We start from the raw sequence: 22,866 nt of genomic DNA on the forward strand, positions 1-22,866 counted from the left end.
AGTTGTACTTTATCCATTTGCGCTATATATGCATGTAATTGTATTATATCATATTATTATACCAATGAAGTTTCTTCAACTAGGAGTTTATATGTTAAGTTTGATGCTTTAGCGGGTCATATATTGTCTACAAGAATTTGTTTCCTCTGGTAAAGTGAATTTGAGAGTGACTGTAGGGCATTTTCTGTGGTGTATAGGGTGTGAGTTGGCAGCACTGATTCATTCCAATGCACTCAATTGCAGTGTAATATTACGCACAATGAAAGAGCCATCGCAGGGGGAACCTGAGTGTGTGGAGGGCACACGTCATGATAGTATATTGAAGATATAAAAATATTTTACCACACGAGCCATTCGTTGCGCAAAACGAATTCTCCAGGATTTACTTAGTATGATGTTAGACCATTCGTAACATGAAAATGAACGGTGCTTTGGTCAAGCGTGGAGGCCCTCAGGTGTTTAGAAATGTCCTAGCACAGTTGGCGCGACACCCTATAAATTTGCCGCAGTTGCTGCTGGGGGTAGTTGCTGTCCAATCTGCGAGAGGTTATGATTAGAGGTTTGAGATGACGCACATCTTAGAAACGATATTCTATATAACACTAATCAGAGAGGGAACTGAAATGGATTCGACATTTCGAAAAGTGATGATATCGGCCTAAGGAAGACAAGGGCCACTAAGAGCCTGACAATGGAATACGCATTAGCCCTCGAATAATCTAAGAGCGTCGGTGTCGGAAAAGAAGAAGAGTTGAGCAAGAAAGTTCAGATAAGGTAGATGGAAATGATGAGCCTTGCGGAAATATTCACAAGCAATACCGGGCGTCAGCTGAGGGCCCTGTGCTCGACAGACCACGCTCACAAGTTGACACCACCTTGGAGCATATTTAGTTGCCTCTTACGACAGGTAGGAGATGCGTCTTGTGTTATTTATGCCAACCCCAGCATTGTTGGGATCAGAAGCGGTCATGAAGAAAATAGGGGTAATCAGATAAGTACGGAATTCGAGACAAAGCGTCTACCAATATTAGGCAGAGATTCCTCATACTGATCTATAGTAGAAATGTGATTAAAAAGCTCTTGGATTTGAAGTGATACATCACCCTAAAATATTATGCTGCTAGTTGTGATCATACTTTGGAGGGGAAGTACAATATAGCAAATGCCCTCTATATAACACTAATCGGAGATAAAAAGTGGAAGGGATCCGGCACTTCGAAAATGAACATACCGACCAAAGGAAGGCGAGATCCATGAAAGGTGTGAAAATTATAGAATCCATTCAGCTTGAATAGCATAACAGCGTCGGGGTCAAAAAGCACAATTGTTGAAAAGACAGGTCATATAGCATAGATGAAATTGAAGAGTCTGGTACAAGTATCTGGAAACAGAAACGGGACTCAACTAAGGACCCCAACACCGCTATCCCACGCTCCCAATTTGAATGCCCTTGGTACCCCTTTAGTCGCCTCTTACGATAGGCAGGGGATACCGTGTGTGCTCATTTTGTCACTCCCACGCACAGGGGGAACCCTGAATATTTCTAACGTTGCTGGATGAGAAGAGAAGATGAAGAGATCAGCGAAGAACAGAAAAGAAGGCAGAAAACGAATATTCTTAGATAAGTATGCAGAATCGTCATGCTGCTCTGGAGCTGAACTGCGGTGAACTAGCTCCTTCCTTCGCAAGTTGTACTGCATACAAGAGAACTATTATAGTGGTTGTAATGTTACTTTTAAGCGGAAGCACATTTAGGAAACTATATTATATATAACACAAATCAGAGAGATAAAAACGGAATGGACCCGACACTTCGAAAAGTGGACATATCGGCCAAAGAACAAGGGCCATGAATGGTTTCAAAAAGAAAGATTCCCTGGATCCGAATGCTCTAATAACGGCGGTGTCGGAATTTGACACGTGAATTGAGACCGTATAATGGAAGTGAGGAATCTTGCACAACTAGTCGGAAGCAATAAAAGGACTGGCATAAGGACCCTTTTTCGCCAGTCACAGTACAAAGTTGGGAGCCCTGTGGCAGCGTTTCGTCCCCTCTTATGACAGGAAGTGATTACCATGGGCGATAATTTCAATTACCAAAACACAGGGGCACAAAGTCCTCAATGTTCCTACGATTGATAGGATCGGAACTGGACAAGTATAGGTCAGGAAAGATCAAAGACGGAGAAAGGTAAAAACGAAGAATGTAGCAAAATTTCGCAAAGGTTCCTCATGTTGCTCTTCAGAAGCATCACGGTGAAGAAGCTCTTGGCTTCGCAGGTGATACTGCTCCCAAAAAAAAAAAAGAGAGGAAAACGGAGAGGATCCGACACTTCGAGAAATGAAGTTATCGGCCATAGGAAGACAAGGCCACAAAGGGCGTGAAAATGAGAGAATCCTTAGCCCTCGAATGGTCTGGGAGCGTCGGGGTGGGGTCGGAAAAAAACGAGTGTTGACAAGGGAGGTCTAGTAGGATTGTCGAAATTGAGGGGTCAGGGGGAGGGAATCACAAGCAATAATAGAACTCAGCCGAGAGCCCCGATGTCGCCATCCCATGCTCACAAGTTGAGAGTCCCTCTGGCCATTTTAGAAGCATCTTACGACAGGTAGGGTATACCGTTGGTGTTAAATTTATCACCCCCGCCTAGGGGGAGAAACTGCTCAATATCCACAACATTGTTAGGTTCAGTAGAGGTCATGGAGATATCAGCGAATATCAGAGAATTATAAAGTGGGAAATGAAGCATCTAGCAAATCTAGGCAGTTGTTCCTCATGATGCACTGGAGCAGAAATATGTTTTAGAAGCTCCTCGCTTTCATGTGTGACGTGCACCCTGTTAAAATTTGCTGCTGATTGTGATTACATTTTTTAAGAGTGTATACTTATTAGTAAACATCCTCTATATAACTGTAATCACGGAGGAAACATGAAAGTGTTGCGACATATCGGAAAATGGATATATCGGTTATAGGAAGGAAAAAGGCCTTGAAAGACGGGAAAATGAGGCTCCCTAGCCCACGAATGGTTTTTAAAAAGTTGAGAAAGAGAGGTCGGATAGTATAGAAGGAAGTGTGGAGGTGTGACACAAGTATGCGTAGGCAGTACGCGGACTCAGGTATGTGCCTCAAGGGCGCCAATCTACGCACCCAATTTGAGAACCCTGGGCCCCTTTTAGTAGCGCCTTACGATAGTCAGGGGAACACGTATGTTTAACCTACCGCTCACAACCACAGGAGGGAGAAACCTTGAATATTCCTAACATTGATAGGATCAGAAGAGGAGAAGAAGGGATGAGCGAAGTTCAGAAAAGGAGATAGCTGAAAAAGACTCTAGCAAAAGTACCCTGCATCGTCATGCTGCTCTCCAGCTGAAGTAAGGTGAAGTAGTTCTTACCCTCGCAAGTTGCAATGCATTCAGAAAAACTATGTTAGTGGTTATGATTATTGTTTCAAGAGGAGGCTTATCTTAGAAACCATATTATATATATAGCACAAATCAGACATAAAAATGGAGTGGTTCCGACACATTAAAAAATGAAGATAACAGCAAAAAATTAAAAGGGCCACAATGGGCCTGAAAATGGAAGACGCTTTAGAATGTTCAAAGGGGTTAGGTTAAAAATAGGAACCCTCAGCTGAGGGCCCAGCGACCGCCAGCATATGCTCAGAATTTGACAACTGTATGAAAACAGCAGTATGTTCCGGCAACAAGGAGTGCCCTGCTTGACGGAAGAAATTGATACCCAAACTTCCTCTGAAACTTAATCCTAATTTTGATTTGCTTATTTCCAAAATATACCCTAGTCGAGGTGAGTATGAGGCTCATCAAGAGAGTTCTTGCAAAAGTGTACAATGGTCACAGTCAAGCGGCCCTCGTAAAATCAAGTAAGGAGGGCACCAAATTACAGTGTCAGAACAGGCCACATAGAGCAAGGAAACGTGCTACTGATCCACAAAATTCGCCTAATAATGCAGCTAATGTAAGCGCTCCTTCTACACCTATACCCTAACAAAACAAGGCCAGAGAGATGCAATCCGTACCAAATCAGCCCGTCACACAGCCATCTCCGTTACCATCTTCACTGCCTGCCACTCCACGTCAACCAACAGCACAGGCTGGCACTCCTCCAGTGCTGCCACAGCCTTCACAGTCTCAGTCACAGGCAGCACAGACCTCGACTCAAGGCCGTTCTCAGAGTGAAGTGTATCTAAATGTGTTAATTTCTCAAAGTCATTACATAATTCAGAACCTGAATCTGCAGGATAAAGTAATGATGCCCAAGATTCTTCTATAGGTGAGGGTAAAGAATGTCCTTCTGAACCAATAACTTTTGACGAAATTGAGATGGTGTCAAATCTTCATCCAACAGAAATGGGAACTGACAACACATTGATTAAGGCACTGAAAGGGATTTATATCCGTTACATCAAGACAAGGGCCAAATGCTCAGTTGATCATGTTAGCAAATACCTTGTTATGAAACTTACATTGTATCTCGATGAGGCTGATCTTCCGCAAAACTTGCGTCTGTTATATTTCTGCATTTATATACCCCCAACACCTGGCCAACTAGTAGTAGTGAGTGGCTTACGGATTCTGCGACAATTGAACGATAAATTCTGGAAACTTAACAAAGCTCTAGAAATGTATTACACTTGGAAGAAGTCCTAGGGACAAAGCCTTCCATAAAACCAGCGCAAGCTAAAAGCTCTTAGAAAATCTTATTTGAGAACACTCATAGCTGGAGGGTAGTGTGCGAGGTTTGAAATGTTATGAGATGATGGTGAAAGTATTATCATGTTTTTTCAATGATTCCCTCGAATCTCTTACCCTAATGCTTTAATTTTTACCTTATCCATTGTGCTAAGATACATGTAATTGTATATCACTGAAGTTTCTTCAACTAACATTGATGCATTCACGGTCCATTTCATGTATATAAGAATTTATACTTTATGTTCTCTCCGGCTTATTCACCTGTTAATGCTGAACAGAGAGAGCTTAAAAAACACTTTGTTTTGATCATGAAACATTGTCGTCAGCAGGATTAAATTTGCTCTTCAGTAGTTTGAGCATTAGTACATACCAGTGTTGTCAAGCCAACCATGTCCCTACGGTTCCTATGTGTAGAGATATTTGGCTCGTTTTGTTATGAAGTAGGGATTGATTTTGGAATCCATTCCAAATCGTAGGGATATTTTTGCTGAATACTGAGACAAAAGTAATGAAGACATACTCTCTGCTGGATATGTTGGTGGAAATAATCTCATCACCTTCAGAGATATGTGCTAGGTGAGTCCTCTTGTTTCTCCCCCTGCAGTATTTTACATCATATAATGGAGCAGTGCGTTCTTCTAACTGTATTATTACTAAGAGTGATAAGCAATTCATACAGTATAGTTTACAGTCAGTATTCCAATTCCTTTAAAATAAAATGCTGGTACTATAGCAGTAATTGTTTTCTTTTGATGGTTGTTTGCGTAAAACCAAGTGGAATTACGAAAATGAATGAAAAGGTACTGAGAAGCTAAGATGACAGTAAAAAATTAGGTGAATGAGGCAAGAAGAAATTTAACGTAAGGGCTGTTAAGTGAAGTTTCTTTAATGTATAATTTTCATACTGCTAAAAAAGGGGCAGCTAGCGAGGGCGAGCATGCTGCGAGTGACGTAGGAGCCAGACTCATCTCGCAAAGTCGAAGTTGCATCATCCATTGAAACTTCCAAGCATTCTACAATAAATAACTTGCACAGGAATTGCAATACGAATATAAAAATAAAATCAACGCATCTAGCATATTCATACCTCCAATACCACTAAGTTTCTTTAAAAACCACCTCGTGTCAAGGATGATATTGAAAGAAATGAAACAGCTGCAATCTCCGCGACTTTGGTATAAAAGAGGAGCGAAAATTCAACATGACACAGTCTTGTCCCACAGTCGAACCAGGACGGTTGGCTGCTGGAAGTTTGCGTTGCGATGTGACAGTAGGGAATGGAAGTCTACAGTCAACATAATTACGGTGAGAAGTGATTGAAGTTTATCAATAGCCTTGTGAACTTAAATTTTGAACGAGTGCAAGAGAATTGTATTTTTCTCAAGTATTAAATACTTCAAAGTGATTGAAATATTTCTGCAGATTGCGAACTTAGACTCTGTAACAGTGCATTAGGACTTGTATTTTCGCATATACTAAATACTCCAAAGTGATTAAATTATGGCTGCAGATAGCTAAGTTAGAATTTGGACAATGCATTAGAACTGTATTTATTCAACTGAAATCTGAATGTTAGGGAAACATCGAACTTCACGTGTGGAACCAGGACTACTAGAGAACGGCACTAATTTTCACTATCAAATTATTATGAAGCCTTACCATCATTATTATTCGTGTTTGAACATGAATATGACAGTGCGAGTGAACGAAACTAATTTCACAAGCAAGGCATTTAACTTCTTCTAATAAATTGAAGTAATTCACATTCATAGCGTCATAACGGTGTTAATTAAACTTTGTAAATACTTGCAAAATAATCGCCAAGCCATACAACTTTATAAATAATTGTGTTATATTATTCGAAAACTTAAGTGAACTATTTGTGAACAATATAATAATTTGTGCAAAGTGCCACGTACGTTAAAAAGAATGCGGTTCGAGTATACTGACATTCGGCCGCATGCAAGTTAATTTCAAAAATTTCTCATGTGAACAGTTTATTTGCCTTAAAGGAAAGTTTAGTTTCGATTTGATTGACATTCGACACGGCATCAGTGCATTTACTTTCTTCAGTTCAGAAATTACACCTCAGAACAACACGTCAAATTGCCCATGCCCTCGCGCTATCCTCCCGAGTGAATGATCTCGGCAAACCAAACTCCTAGACCTCCAAGATCTTCAAGAAGTTAAAGAATTTCTAGAACTTCTAGAGCTTCACTCGTTGGAGTATACGTGGTTCCATGGTGCCGAGAGCTTATCCATGGTAAGGACGAGAGGAGTAGCAGAGCAACGTGGGACATGGCCAGCCAGAGAACGGAGAAAGGTTACGCCCAATTAAACTTCTACTGTACGGAGGTGATATGAACTTGACTTTTCACAACAAAACAAACAGTTAAAAAATTTATTTAGAACTTCATTCAAAGCAAATCCTCTCACTCTCAGTACCACTCTAATTTAATGTGCCGTACACGCCCTGCGTACCATCTCGTGCTCTTCAAACTTAAAGTACGGGCATTTCCTGTTACAGAGAGGAGAGAGATAATATAAAATGGCGCCCTTGCCGTGATGAGCCTGACTGGAGTGCAGTAGTATAAAATAACGCCACAACCGTATTTAGCTTGATTGAAGTACAATTAATAAAGTGATTTAATTTACTTGGAGCAATCAGATAATAACTTACAACACTCGAGTGAACTGTCAAGTAAGAAAAAACTTTGTTTCCGAAAAGTTAAATGATGTTAATAATAATAACATAAGGCACAATACTAGCCTCGTATCATGGACAATATAGTACTTCGAATTTTTTTCTAGTGTAAATAATTAACAAGTTAGAGTGTTCAAATATTTGAGTGGATGTTTCCAGTTGAACTTTAAACCATTGTACATTACTGGTGACATTAAGATCTTTACAAGTGAGTGATAATAATTTCTGCTTTTAGCCATTTTCTGCCAATCAAAAATAAGACTGGCATTAAGTTCGAAATGGTTGTACATACTGTTGTAACCAAGGTTGAGATTTACAAAACACAACTTCTTTATTCACTTCAAATGCAAAATACACTATTTACACAAATAAAACTGAAATTTAACTTGAAGCAAAATGAATTAGGAATCTTGAGAAAGAGTCTATCTTTTGTACACTATATACAAGTTTGCAGTATTTACATCCACTACTATCTCGAAAAGATAGTCCTTGTGATATGAAAGTTGATAGTCGAAAACTATCCGAAGCACTGACATAAATGTCTTTGAAAGTCCTTCCTTGCTGAGTTCATAAAAGCAAGTTCAATGTTGGAATAATTCTTATTTAGCGAAACCAAGGGAGCTTGCATTAATTAGGGAAATATAAAGGCATGTAATAGTATGACTGGACATGGGCAGCGGAATAGGCAAGAGGAGCGGTGACCAGAGGTGAGACCTCGTACTGCCAGAAATTCAGTCCACCTGGCCGAAGCACATTTTCAAGAGGAGTAGCCTCCGTGCTCGACGTAGGGTGTATTCTGGAGCTGGACACCGGGGCAAGTGGGCGTCTGGACAGGCTGGGAGTCCCTCTTTATAGTACACACACGACGGTCCAGGCACGCGCACTGAGGGCTGCGCGTCGAGGCTAGAAGAATGACACACTGGCGCGCGTGTAGCTGGCAGGCGGAGCGAGAAGGGAGCGACGGACATACAACACATACTTAAGGGACCAAATATATCACTGAAATGGCTGAACCGAAACAACCATCTATTTCCAACGGGGTTAAGTTCCTATTTGTTGGTCTAGCCGGTATGGGAGCAACATGCTTCGTTCAGCTTTTGGATTTGGTGGAAAATAGGAAGTAGTTGAGGGAATGGGTGGAGCAGAAATAGAGTACAATACAAGTTATCATACTTTTGCAGGCATTTGAAGAAAGGAAGGAATTGTGAGCATGTACACTTACCTTTCTGCTGGACTTCTACGTCAGGCGACATATACCATCACCAGGCTTGGAGTACATAGGCTACATGCTTGTTTGAAATGTTCACTGGAGCGGATGGACAACCACCAAACTTTGCCATGAAACCTCTTCTTGGATTGGCTGCTGGTATGACTGGTGCATTTGTCGGCACACCTGCTGAAGTGGCCTTAATTCGCAAGACTGCCGACGAACGGTTACCTCTGGAAGAGCGACGGAACTACAAGAATGTGATGGAAGCTGTTCCGTATCTCACAGGAGAAGGGTTTCTTCACTTTATGGCGGGCTGTTATACCTACAATTGGAAGGGCTATGATCGTGAATACTGTCCAAATTGCTACTGTGACATTTTCCTTATATGGATTTGGAATAAGCAATCTTTCAGAACAAAATTTATAGCAATATGACAATTTTACTAAAATGAAGTAATTTACAATGGAGTCTATGAAGATGGAATAACACCTCGGAATTCACATCATAATTTATTATAATATTACCACATTTGTATTAAATAAACTGCTTATGGAAACACAGAATTTTATTTATGACATGTCTGGAGTTGTTCGAACGCGGCAAGATTATACTGCCAATTGTTGCTACTCGCACCTTTGCTTTGGATGTGATTGAGACCGCTTACAATTGAACATCAACATCTTTAGAATTCCGGGCGGGGGCAAGTGCCCCCTCTTGCTCCCCCTTGCGGGCGCCCATGGATGTGATTGAGATCACACGGGCACACCGAGCATTGATATACTTACATTCGTAACCGCTGTGCTATATACGCATATCTTCGACTTTCTGGAAGGAATTCGCCAATATATATTAATGTCAGTGATGAAACATTGGTCAAACTAAATAGGATCTTCGAAGATGATAGTCATTCATCGTAGAATAACTTGTTTCTGTACCTGTATTAAAATGTAGAGAAGGAATTTTATTTCATTGTAGTACAGTAGAATTATGGTAGAATAGCACGGTAATTTTATTACAGGAGGAGCGAAGACAGCGTTACCTGCGTGTTATTGTGAATATATGTGTTATTGTGAAGCTACGTGTTTACTACTAGTCTACATATTTATTGAGATAGAGAGGAATTTGTTGAGTATAGAATCTTCGCATATGATAATGATATGGTGTCATATTTACAGTAATGAATAAGTGTGAAATCGACAGAATATATCGATCCTCGATATGAATGAAAACAGGTATTAGAATCCGTATGTCAAGTTTTGCTCTCGTTATTTCTTACAAGGTACATTCTACGGGAACCTGACCAGATCCTGTGACCAGCATCATCATTGTAGTATTATGCATGTGCATAATTACAGTTATTTGTGGTGGAGTGATCCAGAATCATCAATCCAGGGTGGCTATGCAACTGAAATGTATTTTGGGAATGTATTTTATCCATTCTAGGAACGAACCGAAGCCATGTTTTTGTTATTTCTATTCGCATGTTGGTGTATTCTTCTTTTATTACTTTGAGATGATGTCATATTTGCGTATCTTCAAAATGAATTCTTCTAATTTCATGATATCTACTTTTGCATTGAATTACGTGATTTGGTGAAGGGAAAATCTCTTTCATATTTTAATTAATATCTGGATGTTGCTGCCATTAATGCAATGTTAATTTATATTTGTTTTAATTGAAAACAACCTGAAGGCGAGAACTGACACATTGATATGAGGATTTTTCTTTAGAACCGCGGGCAATGAAGCGATATTTCACCAAATCATACAACCCATATATTTATGTTTCATGTCGTATATTTATATATACATTTAAGATATGAATTTCTAATGGTACTCTAAGTCATTTCTGATAAAACTTTCAAATATTCATTTTCAATATTGTTAAAAAAAATTTCATTTAATGTCATGTAACGATTTATTTAAACTCTTCACATGGACTAACCACTATGATAATTATTTGTAAATTGAATTAAAATTCGGAGTCATGTTGTTATCATTGTTAAACTACGCCATTGCTAAAGATCAATACAGCCATTATCGTAAAGTTTTTCTCATCAACAATGTAATGTTACGCCTTCACAGCAATGCAAAGAATGTAAATAAAACCATCCAATATTCAATTATCATTTGTAGATAGGGAATCCTTTCATATCCTTCATTTATATGAAATTACTACCATTGCACGAGACACCTGTCGTTGTCAGATGTTATTCTGATTCTTATGTTCCGCCGCAATTATGATATGATATATACATGGATATGCGCCAACCCTATATGTATCATTAGAGTTATTTGATGACATCCAACTTTAACAATAATTCAGATCCGTTTATATTTACGATTACATATTTATTGTGATGGTATCCAAATATGCTGGGATGCCGTCAGATGATTAATTTTGGTTGCCCATGATGACTATTAATGTAACAGTATTTTGTCCCATTTTGACGCTCAATTTCACCACTTAATTTGTTACATTATGGCGCCTAACGGTGTATTCAATTTCACAACTTAAGGGCGAATTTGTTACACTACTTATTCTCAGGCTAAGCAATTCCTACCTGGCACAGGTTATTTCAAAGTACAATATAATCGGCCACTTCTGTAGCAGCATGAAATATGGGCTGCTTACTACTGCTGCTTCAGTGGCTGTGGATATATCCAAGACAACAGTACAAAACATGAAGACCACTGATTTTTTTCGTGTGGCTATTTCTAGCCGAGTGCAGCCCTTGTAAGGCAGACCCTCCGATGAGGGTGGGCGGCATCTTCTATGTGTAGGTAACAGCGTGTTATTGTGGTGGAGGATAGTGTTATGTGAAGACCACTGATGGAAAACCGGAATTTTTATTAACCGATCATGGGACGCAATTTACTTCTGTAGAATTCCAAGCAGCCTTAGAAGAGCTTGAAAGCAAGCATATCATGAACTCCATAAGGTACCCGGAAGCAAATCCCACAGAAAGAATCAAGCGCGAAATTGGGAGGTTTTGTAGACTATACTGCGGATCACAACATTGGAAATGGGTCGAGGTTCTCCCCGTAATTCAGAAGATAGTCAACTCAACGACTCACGTGTCCATCCAAGATATCCCTATAAGAGTGCATAAGGATCTTACACCTGATAGACCGTGGGATCAGATTTGGCCAGCACGTGAAGATGCATCAGTAACCCACTCGACTCGTGTGACGATAGCTAAGCAAAGGCTTCGACACGCTGCGTGGATAAGGGAAAGATGACAGAGGAATCGTGCCTTCAGTCAACCGTTACAAGTTGATGACTTGGTTTTATGCTGTATCACATCCTGAACTCCGCGTCTATGCCAAATTTTGCCCTCTGTACATTGGACCATTCAAAGTAGCTGAGGTACTCGACAGCGGAGCTAATAAAGTTGATAAGCTAGATTGTGGCGTCAAGGAAATTTACAATTCCGAAAATTTAATGAAATTATTCAAGAGAGAAAATTGAAGAAAAAGAAAATCCCTATAGAATTCTCTTTTCCCCAGGGAAGAGAGAGATGTACCAGGAACGCTGGTCCAGCATTAGAATGAAGTATTTCAAACTTAAAATACGTGCCGCGTGCCAACGGAGCAGCTGGCGACAGCGAGCGTGCTGCGAGTGACGTAGGAGCCAGCGACGACTCGGAAAGGCTAAGTTGCATCATCAATAGAACCTTCCTAACATTCTATCATAAATGACTCGTATAGAAATTACAATACAAATATAATAACATCACCGTATGCACCATTTAAAATCTAAATTATCACCAAGTTTCGTTAAAATCCACCTCGGGTTAAGGAAGATACTGGAAGAAATTAAACAGCTGCAATCTCCGCGACTTTGTTATAGAAGAGGAGCGAAAATCCAACATGACACAGTGTTGTCCCGCAGTCGAACCAGGATGGTTGGCTGGTGGAAGTTTGCGTCGCTATGTGACACTACGGAATGGGAGCCTACAGTTGGCGAAATTACAGTGAGATGTGATTGAAACTTATCAACAGTCTTGCAATCTTAGAATTTTGAACGAATGCATTAAGACTTGTATTTTCTCAAGTATTAAATACTTCAAAGTAATTGAAACATTTCTGCTGATTGCGAACTTGGACTCTGTAACAGTGCATCAGGCCTTGGATTTTCTCAACGTGATTGAAATATTTCTTCAGATAGCGAACTTAGAATCTGAACAGTGCGTTAGGACTTGTATTTATTCAAGTGAAATCTGAATGTTAGGGAAACATCGAACTTCACGTCCGAATTCACTTATAATTCCACGGTATCTTTAACTGAACTCAAGACTACTAGTGAACGGAAATAATTTTCACTATCAAAGTATTATAAAGCCTTAACAGCATTATTATCCGTGTTGTAAAATGAACATGGTAGATACTTGCAAAATTATCGCCAAGCCGTAGAACTCTATAACTAATTGTGCTATATTCTTCGAAGGCTTAAGCGAACCATTTTAATTTGCGTCTACTGTAGCGTACGTTTAAAAAATGCGGGTTGCATTCTATTGAGATTCGGCCACATGAAGTTACTTTCTTTATTTTCTCAAATGAACAGTTTATTTGCCTTAAAGAAACGTTTGTTTTCGATTTTATGGACATTCGACACGACATCAGTGCATTTATTACCTTCAGTTCAGAAATTACACAAACGATAACACGTCCAATATGTCCAAGGGCTTAAATACGTGTGTTCAACTATCCTTCAGAGTGAGAGATCTCGGTGAACCAAACTCCTGGACCTCCACGATCTTCAAGAACTTCTAGAGCTTACCCCGTTGGAGTATACGTGGTTTCATAGTTCCGAGAGCTGAGTAGTAGCAGAGCAACTCCAGCCACACGACGGAGAAAGATCACGCCCAGTTCATATTCTACTGTACTGAGGTGATATGAACTTGGTATCTCACAATAAGACAAAGAGTTAAAAAAATATTTTAGAACTTCGTTCAAAGCAAATCCTCTCACTTTCTGTGCCACTCCCATTTACGCCCCCTGCGTACCATCTCGTGTTCTTCAAGCTTAAAGTACGTGCATTTGCTGTTAGAGAGAGGAGAGGGATAATATAGGCCTGACTGGAATGCAGTAGTATAAAATAACGCCACAGCCGTATATAGCTTGAAGGAAGTGCTATTAACAAAGTGATTTAATTTTCATGTAGCAATCAGACAATAACATTCAATACTCGAGTGAATATTCAAGTCAGAATAGTCTTTGTGTTTCCAAGAAGTTAAATGATAATAATAATAATAATATTAATAATAATAATAATAATAACAATAATAATAATAATAATAATAATAATAATAATAATAATAATAATAATAATAATAATAAGGCACAAGACTAGGTTGGTAATATAGACAATATTGAACGATATTTTTCTAGTGTAAATGATTAAGAAGTTAGTGTGTTTAAATATTTGAGTGGATATTTCTACTTGAACTTTAAACCATTGGACATTAACGGTGATATTAAGATCTACAAGTGAGTGATAATATTTTCTGCTGGTAACCATTGTCTGTCATTCAAATATAAGATTGATATTAAGTTCGAAATAGTTGTAAATACTTAAGGTGCAAAATACATCACTGAAATGGCTGAACTGAAACAGCCAACTATTCCAAACGGGGATAAGTTCTTATTTTGTGGTCTAGCGGGTATGGGAGCAAAATGCTTCGTTCAGCCTCTTGATTTGGTGAAAAGCAGAATGCCGTTGATCGGAATGTACGGAGCAGCAAGAGGGTACAAAACAAGTCTTCATGCATTTGCAGACATTTTAAGAAAGGAAGGAATTGTGGGCATGTAAACTTACCTTTCTGCTGGACTTCTACGTCAGGCGACATATACCACCACCAGGTTTGAAGTATATACATGGTTGTTTGAGATGCTCACTGGAGTGGATGGACAACCACGAAACTTTGCCATGAAACCTCTTCTTGGATTGGGTGCCGCGATGACTGGTGCATTTGTCGGCACACCTGCTGAAGTGGCCTTAATTCGCATGACGTCCACGGTCGGTTCCCTCTGGAAGATCGACGGAACCACAAGAATGTATTGGAAGCTCTGTTCTGTATCTCGAAGGAGAAAGGTGCCTTCACATTATGGCGCGGAGCAGTACCTATAATGGGAAGAGTTATGGTCGTGAACAATGCCCAACTTGCTACTTATGCACAGGCTAAACAGTTCCTACTTGGTACAAGTTATTCCAAAGACAATATATTCTGCCACATCTGTAGCAGCATATCTGGGATGGTTACTACTGCTGCTTCAATGCCTGTGGATATAGCCAAGACAAGAATACAAAACATGAAGGCCATTGAAGGAAAACCGAAATTTTTATTAAGATGTCATGGGACGCATTTTACTTTTATAGAATTCCAAGCGGCCTTAGAAGAGCATAAAATCTAGCATATCATGAACTCCATAAGGCACCCGGAAAAAAATAGCGCAGAACGAATCATGCGTGAAACTGGGAGGTTTTGCAGACTATACTGCGGATCGCAGCATTGGAAATGGGTTGAGCTTCTCCCCATACTGCAGAAGATAGTCAACTCAACGACTCACGGGTCTATCCAAGACATCCCTATAAGTGTGCATACGGATCTTACACCTGATAGACCGTGGGATCAGATTTTTCCAGCACGTCAATATGCAGCAGAAACCCACCAGAATCACCTGACGATAGCTAAGGAATGGCTTCGAAAACCTGCGCGGGTATGGGAAAGATGACAGAGAAATCGTACCCATAGCCAACAGTTACAAGTTGATGACTTGGTTTTAATCAGGAAAGCCGCTCTATCATATCCTGAACTCCGCGACTTGGTTTTAATCGGGAAAGCCGCTCTATCACATCCTGAACTCCGCGTATATGCCAAATTTTGCCCTTTCTACATAGGACCATTCAAGGTAGCTGAGGTACTCGACAACGACGCTAATAAAGTTGATAAGTTAGATGGTGGCGTCAAGGGAATTTACAATTCAGCAAATATAAATAAATTCTTAGAGAGGGTAAATTGAAGAAAGAGGGAATCCCTATAGAATTTTCCTTTCCCTATGGAAATGAGAGATGTACCAGGAGCACCTGTCCAGCATTAGAGTTAAGTATTTCAAACTTAAAATACGCGCCACGCTTCAACGGAGATGTTGGCGGCAGCGAGCGTGCTGCGAGTGACGTAGGAGCCAGCCACGGCTCGGAAAAGCTAAGTTGCATCATCCATAGAACCTTCCTAACATTCTATCGTAAATAACTCGTGTAGGAATTACAATACGAATATAATAACATCACCGTATACACCAATTTAATATCTCCAATACCACACCGTTTCGTTAAAATCAACCTAGGATTAAGGAAGATACTGGAAGAAATGAAACAGCTGCAATCTCCGCGACCTTGGTATAAAAGAGGTGCGAAAATTCAACACGAGACAGTCTTGTCCCGCAGTCGAACCAGGACGGTTGGCTGCTGGAAGTTTGTTTCGCGATGTGGGAGTCTACAGTCAACGAATTTACGGTGATAAGTGATTGAAGCATTTCAATATTCTTGCAAACTTAGAATTTTGAACGAGTGCATTAAACCTTGTACTTTCTCATGTTTTAAATGCTTCAAAGTGATTGAAATATTTTGCAGATTCCGAACTTGGACTCTGTAACAGTGCATCAGGCCTTGGATTTTCTCAAGTTTTAAATACTTCAACGTGATTGAAATATTTCTGCAGATAGCGAACTTAGAATCTGAACAGTGCGTTAGGACTTGTATTTATTCAAGTGAAATCTGAATGTTAGGGAATCATCAAACTTCACGTGTGAATTCACTTATAATTTCACCGTATCTTAACCTTAAATCAGTACTACTAGTGAATGGAACTAATTTTCACTATCAAAGTAATATGAAGCCTTACCATCATTATTATTCGTGTTTGAACACGAACATGACAGTGCGTGTGAACGAAACCAATTTAACAAGCAAAGCATTTAACTTTTTCTAACAAATTGATGTAATTGCCTTTCATACCGTCATAAAAGTGTTAAATAAACTTTGTCAATGCTTGCAAAATAATCACCAAGCCGTAGAACTCTGTAAATAATTGTGCTATATTATTCAAAAGATTAAGTGAACTATTTGTGTACAATATCAAAATTTGTGTAAAGTGTCACGTACGTAAAAAATGCGGGTTCGATTGTAGTGACATTCGGCAGTATGAAAGTTATTCTTTTATTTGCCGTAAAGGAACATTTGTTTTCGATTTCATTGACAATGCGACATTGTATCAGTTCATTTATTTTCTTCAGTTCAGAACACTAACATGTCCAATAAGTCGATGGGCTTAAATACGTGTGTTCACGCTATGCTTCCGAGTGAGTGATGTCGGCGAACCGAACACCTAGACCTCCAAGATCTTCAGGAATTTCTAGAAATTCTAGACCTAGCGCTTTTCTCGTTGGAGTATGCATGGCTCCACGGTGCCGAGAGCTGGTCCATGGCGAGAACGAGAGGAGTAGCAGAGCAACGCGGGACATGGTCAGTCACAGGACAAGGAACGTCTCGCCCAATTCATCTTCTACCGTATTGAGGTGATATGAACTTGACTTTTCACAACAAATAAGAGTTTTAATTTTTTTTACAACTTCATTAAGAGCAAATCCTCTCACTCTCTGTACCACTCCAGTTCAATAATCTGCACATGCCCAGCGTATCATCCTGTGCTCTTCAAGATTAAAGTCCGGGCACATCCTGCCCTCGCCGTGATGGGCCTGACTGGAGTGCAGAAGTATAAAATAACGCCACAAACGTATTTAGCTTGATTGAAGTGCAATTAATAAAGTGATTTAATTTACTTAGAGCAATCAGATAATAACATTCAATACTCGAGAAGTTTAATGATGATAAGAATAATGATATATATCACAATACGGTACTAGCCTGGTAATATAGACACTATAGAACCTTGATTTATTTCTACTGAAAATGTTTAACAAGTTAGTGTTTTAAAATATTTGAGTGGATATTTCTATTTGAACTTTAAACAATTGGATCTTAAAGGTGATATTAAGATCCTTACAAGTGAGTGATAATACTTTCTGCTGTCAGCCAGTTTCTGTCATTCAAAAATAAGACTGACATTAAATTCGAAATATTTGTGTATACTTAAGGGACGAAATATATCATTGAAATGGGTGACCTGGAACAACCACCTATTCCCATCGGGATGAAGGTCATATTTGGTGGTCTAGCCGGTATGGGAGAAACATATTTCGTTCAGCCTCTGGATATGATGGAGGACAGAACGCAGTTGAGCGGAATGGGCGGAGCGGCAAAAGAGTACATAACAAGTTTTCATTCATTTTAAGACAGGAAGGAATTGTGAGAATGTAAACTTACCTTTCTGCTGGACTTCTACGTCAGGCGACATATACCACCACCAGGCTTGGAGTATATACATGGCTGTTTGAAATGTTCACTGGAGCGAATGGACAACCACATAACTTTGCCATGAAACCTCTTCTTGGATTGGGTGCCGCGATGACTGGTGCATTTGTCGGCACACCTGCTGAAGTGGCCTTAATTCGCATGACTGCCGACGGTCGGTTACCTCTGGAAGAGCAAGGGAACTACAGGAATGTGTTGGAAGATCTGCTCCGTATCTCGAAGGAGAAAGGTGTCTTCACCTTATGGCGGCGAGCTATACCTACAATAGGGAGAGGAATGCTGCCCAAATTGCTACTTATCCTCATGCTAAACAATTAATAATTGATACAGGTTATTTCAAAGACAAAATATTCTGCTACTTCTGTAGCAACATATCTGGGCTGGTTGCTACAGCTGCTTCAATGCCCGTGGATATAGCCAAGACAAGAATACAAAACATTAAGGCCATTGATGGAAAACTGAAATTTTTATTAAGATTTCATGGGACACAATTTACTTTTATAGAATTCCAAGCGGCCTTCGAAGAGCTTAAAATCTAGCATATCATGAACTCAGTAAGGCACCCGGAAAAAATAGCGCAGAACGAATCATGCGTGAAATTGGGAGGTTTTGTAGACTATACTGCGGATCACAGCATTGGAAATGGGTCGAGCTTCTCCCCATACTGCAGAAGATAGTCAACTCAATGACTCACGAGTCTATCCAAGACATCCCTATAAGGGTGCATACGGATCTTACACCTGATAGACCGTGGGACGGATCTTACACCTGATAGACGGTGGGATCAGATTTTGCCAGCACGTCAAAATGCAGCAGTAACCCACCAGAATCGTGTGACGATAGCCAAGTGTCCAGTACAATAAAAGGAATGCTGGTTCGATTCTATTTTATTTTCTCAAGTGAACAGTTTATTTGCCTTAAAGAAATATTTGTTTTCGATTTCATTGACATTCGACATGGGATCAGTGGATTTATTTTCTTCAGTTCAGAAATTACAGCTCAGATCTCATAAGGGTAGGTTCTCACGACAGATAATCACTACTAAGGTAAGAATAATACCTGAGAATGACAGGCGTCTCGTGCAATGGTAATAATTTAATATAAATGAAGGGGTATGAAAGGATTCCTATCTACAAATATTATTAAATATGGGATGGCTGGTTTATTTACATTCTTTGCATTGTTGTGGAGACGCAACATTATCTAGTTTATGAGAAATGAGGTGACGATAACACGGTATTGGTCTTTAACAGTGGTGTACTTTAAACAATGATGTCCATGTCCATGTCCAACATGTCCAAGAAATTTAGTTCAATTTACAAATAATTATCATACCGTTTAGTCCATGTAAACAGTTTAAATAAATCTTTACATTATTAAATCAATGAATCAGAACAATATTCAAAATGAATATTTGAAAATCTTATAAGAAATGACTTGATGTACCATTAGAAAATCATGGCTTGAATGTATATTTAAATATACGACTTGAAACATAAATATATCGGTTGTATGATTTGGTGAATTATCGCTTCATTTGCTCACGGATCTAAAGAAAAATCCTCACGCCAATGTCATTGCTCGTCTTCAGGTCGTTTTTAATTAAAATAAATATAAATTAATATCACATCAATAGCATAACATCCAGATATTAATTAAAATATGAAAGAGATTTTCCCGTTACCAAATCACGTAATTCAATGTAAAAGTAGATATCATGAAATTAAAAGAATTCATTTTGAAGATACGATACGCAAATATGACATCATCTCAAAGTAATAAAATAATAATACACCAACATGCGAATAGAAATAACAATAACGTGGCTTAGGCCCGTTCCTAGAATGTTTGAAATACATTCCCAAATACACTTCAGTTGCATAGCCACATTGGATCGGTGATTCTGGATAACTCAATCACGAATAACTGTAATAAATCATCATGCACATGCATAATACTACAATGATGATGCTGGTCACAGGATCTGGTCAGTTTACCGTAGAATGTACTTGAAGAAATAACGAGAGCAAAATTTGACATACGCATTCTAAGACCTATTTTGATTCATATCGAGGATCGCTATATTCTCTCGATTTCATACTTATGCATTACTGTAAACGTCCTACTCATTATCATATGCGAAGATTCTATACTCAACAAACTCCTCTCTATCTCAATAAAGACGTAGACTCATAATAAGCACGTAGATTCACAATAACACGTAGATTCACGATAACACGTAGCTAACACTGTTTTCGCTCCTCCTGTAATAAAATTGCCGTACTATTCTACCATAATTCTGCTGCACTACACTGAAATAAAATTCCTGCTCTACATTTTAATACAGATTAAAATCAAGTAATTCTACGATGAATAACTAGCATCGTCGAAGATCCTAATTAGTTTGCCCGATGTTACATAACTGAAATTAATGTTTTTTATCGAATGGCTTACAGAAATTCAGTACTAAGAATTGAGGTACAATGAAATTATTGAAATCTTGCGTGGCTTAGGTTATTGAATGAAGATTTACATCCATGGGTACTTTGATTTCACTCGATGACACGATATCAATTTCATATTTCTAAATATTGTACATGTTCTGCTCGTTAGTACACTAAAATATATACAGAAATTCAGCAGCTGGAAGAGAATTAGTAAATAATGATGGAAGGACTTACCTTTTGAAGAACCGGCCACTAGGTAATATGTTATAATCCATCCTGGACGTTGTCCTTACGCCTCACATGTCTACTACATCTTGATGTTACACTCACAAATTAAGAATACTTTCGCGTTCATCGCACACTGAAAAATAATATCACACATTGTTATATAAGAGAAGCACATGCCAATTAGATATTAGTTAAAGCAAAACACACGCGGAAGCGGAAGTGTTTCAAAAGCAATATACAAAGAATCACAGTTAATAATTCTTTCCTTAATATTAGAATTTCGGTAATCCGACCGTACGAGAGTTCGTGACCCGTTCTGTCGTATACACGTCGAAGATGTGCGTATATAGCGCGGCGGTTATGAATGTAAGCATATCAATGCTCGGCGTTCTTGTGCGGTCTCAATCACATCCAAAGCAAGGGTAAGAAGTAGCAACAATTGGCAGTATAATCTTGCTGCGTTCGAACAACTCCAGACATGTCATAAATAAAACTGTGTGTTTCCATAAGCAGTTTATTTAATACAAATGTGGTCATATTATAATAAATTACGATGTGAATTATGAGGTGTTATTGCATCTTCACAAATTCTATTATCAATTATTACATCTTAGTAAAATTGTTATATTGACATCTACTTGTCATTACGTCGCATTCAAATGATTATTGCTAAAAATTATGGCCTCCTTGAATCAAGGATAGTTTATTCCCAACTCATAAGAGGAAAATGTCTGAATGACAGAACTGATACAGCCATCCACTCTCAACGGGGTTAAGTTCTTATTTGGTGGTCTAGACGGTATGGGAGGAACATGTGTCCTACAACCTCTGTATTTGGCGAAGAACAGAATGTAGTTGAGCGGAATGGGCGGAGCGGCAAGAGAGTACAAAACAAGTTTTCATGCATTTGCAGGCATTTTAAGAAAAGAAGGAATAGTGGGCATGTACACTTACCTTTCTGCTGGACTTCAACGTCAGGCGACATATTCCACCATTAGGCTTGGAGTATACACATGGTTGTTTGAAATATTCACTGGAGCGGATGGACCACCAACAAACTTTGCCATGAAAGCTCTTCTTGGGATGGGGCTGGGATGACTGGTGAATTTGTCGGCACACTTGCTGTAGTGGCCTTAATTCGCATGACTGCCGGCGGCCGGATTCTTCTCGAAGAGCAACGGAACTACAAGAATATGGTGGAAGCCCTGTCCCGTATCTCGAAGGAGGAAGGTGTCTTCACATTATGGCGGGGAGCTACAACTACAGTGGGAAGAACTATGGTCGTGAATGCTGCCCAACTTGCCACTTATTCTGAGGCTGAACAATTCCTACCTGGCACATGTTATTTCAAAGACAATATATTCTGCCACTTCTGAAGCAGCATGATATCTGGTCTGGTTACTATTGCTGGTTCAATGCCTGTGGATATAGCCATGCCACGAATACAAATCATGCAGACCATTGATGGATAACCGGAATTTTTATTAAACGATCATGGGACAAAATGTACTTCCGTGGAATTCCAAGCGGCCTTAGAAGAGCTTGAAATCAAGCATATCATGAACTCCATAAGGCACCCGGAAGCAAATCCCGCACATTGAATCACGCGTGAAATTGCGAGGTTTTGTAGACTATACTGCGGATGACGGTATTGGAAATAGGTCTAGGTTTTCCCCATAATACAGAAGATAGTCAACTCAACGACTCACGAGTATATCCAAGACATCCCTATAATGGTACATAAGGATCTTACATCTGATAGACCTTGGGATCAGATATTATCAGCACGTCAAGTTGCAGCATTAACCCATTAGACTAGTGACGATAGCTAAGGAAAGGATTCGAAACGCTGCGCGGATGAGGGAAAGGCGACCGAGGAATCGTGTCTTTAGGCAACCGTTACAAGTTGATGACTTGGCTTTAATCAGGATACCTGCTGCATCACATCCAGAACTCCGCATCTATGCCAAATTTTGTCCTTTCTACACAGGACCATTCAAGGTAGCTAAGGTACTCGACAAGGGAGCTTATCAAGTTGATGAGCTAGATGGTGGCGTCAACGAAATTTACAGTTCAGAAAATTTAAAGAAATGCTTCAAGGGGGAAAATTGAAGAAAAAATCCC

The 22,866-nt window shown here is 39.4% G+C and overlaps 5 pseudogenes; all 5 read left to right on the forward strand.

Moving 5' to 3' along the window:
- The first annotated feature begins 3,682 nt into the window (after positions 1 to 3,682).
- Positions 3,683 to 4,672, forward strand: LOC136863314 (E3 ubiquitin-protein ligase RING1-like; annotated as a pseudogene).
- Positions 4,673 to 8,425: 3,753 nt separating this feature from the next.
- Positions 8,426 to 11,372, forward strand: LOC136863789 (mitochondrial 2-oxoglutarate/malate carrier protein pseudogene; annotated as a pseudogene).
- Positions 11,373 to 14,233: 2,861 nt separating this feature from the next.
- LOC136863790 (mitochondrial 2-oxoglutarate/malate carrier protein pseudogene) lies at positions 14,234 to 15,048 on the forward strand (annotated as a pseudogene).
- Positions 15,049 to 17,810: 2,762 nt separating this feature from the next.
- On the forward strand, positions 17,811 to 18,606 carry LOC136863791 (mitochondrial 2-oxoglutarate/malate carrier protein-like; annotated as a pseudogene).
- Positions 18,607 to 21,477: 2,871 nt separating this feature from the next.
- On the forward strand, positions 21,478 to 22,343 carry LOC136863792 (mitochondrial 2-oxoglutarate/malate carrier protein-like; annotated as a pseudogene).
- Positions 22,344 to 22,866: the final 523 nt, after the last annotated feature.

Source organism: Anabrus simplex, chromosome 2 (assembly GCF_040414725.1).
Source record: "Anabrus simplex isolate iqAnaSimp1 chromosome 2, ASM4041472v1, whole genome shotgun sequence".
Classification (NCBI taxonomy): Eukaryota; Metazoa; Arthropoda; class Insecta; order Orthoptera; family Tettigoniidae; genus Anabrus; species Anabrus simplex.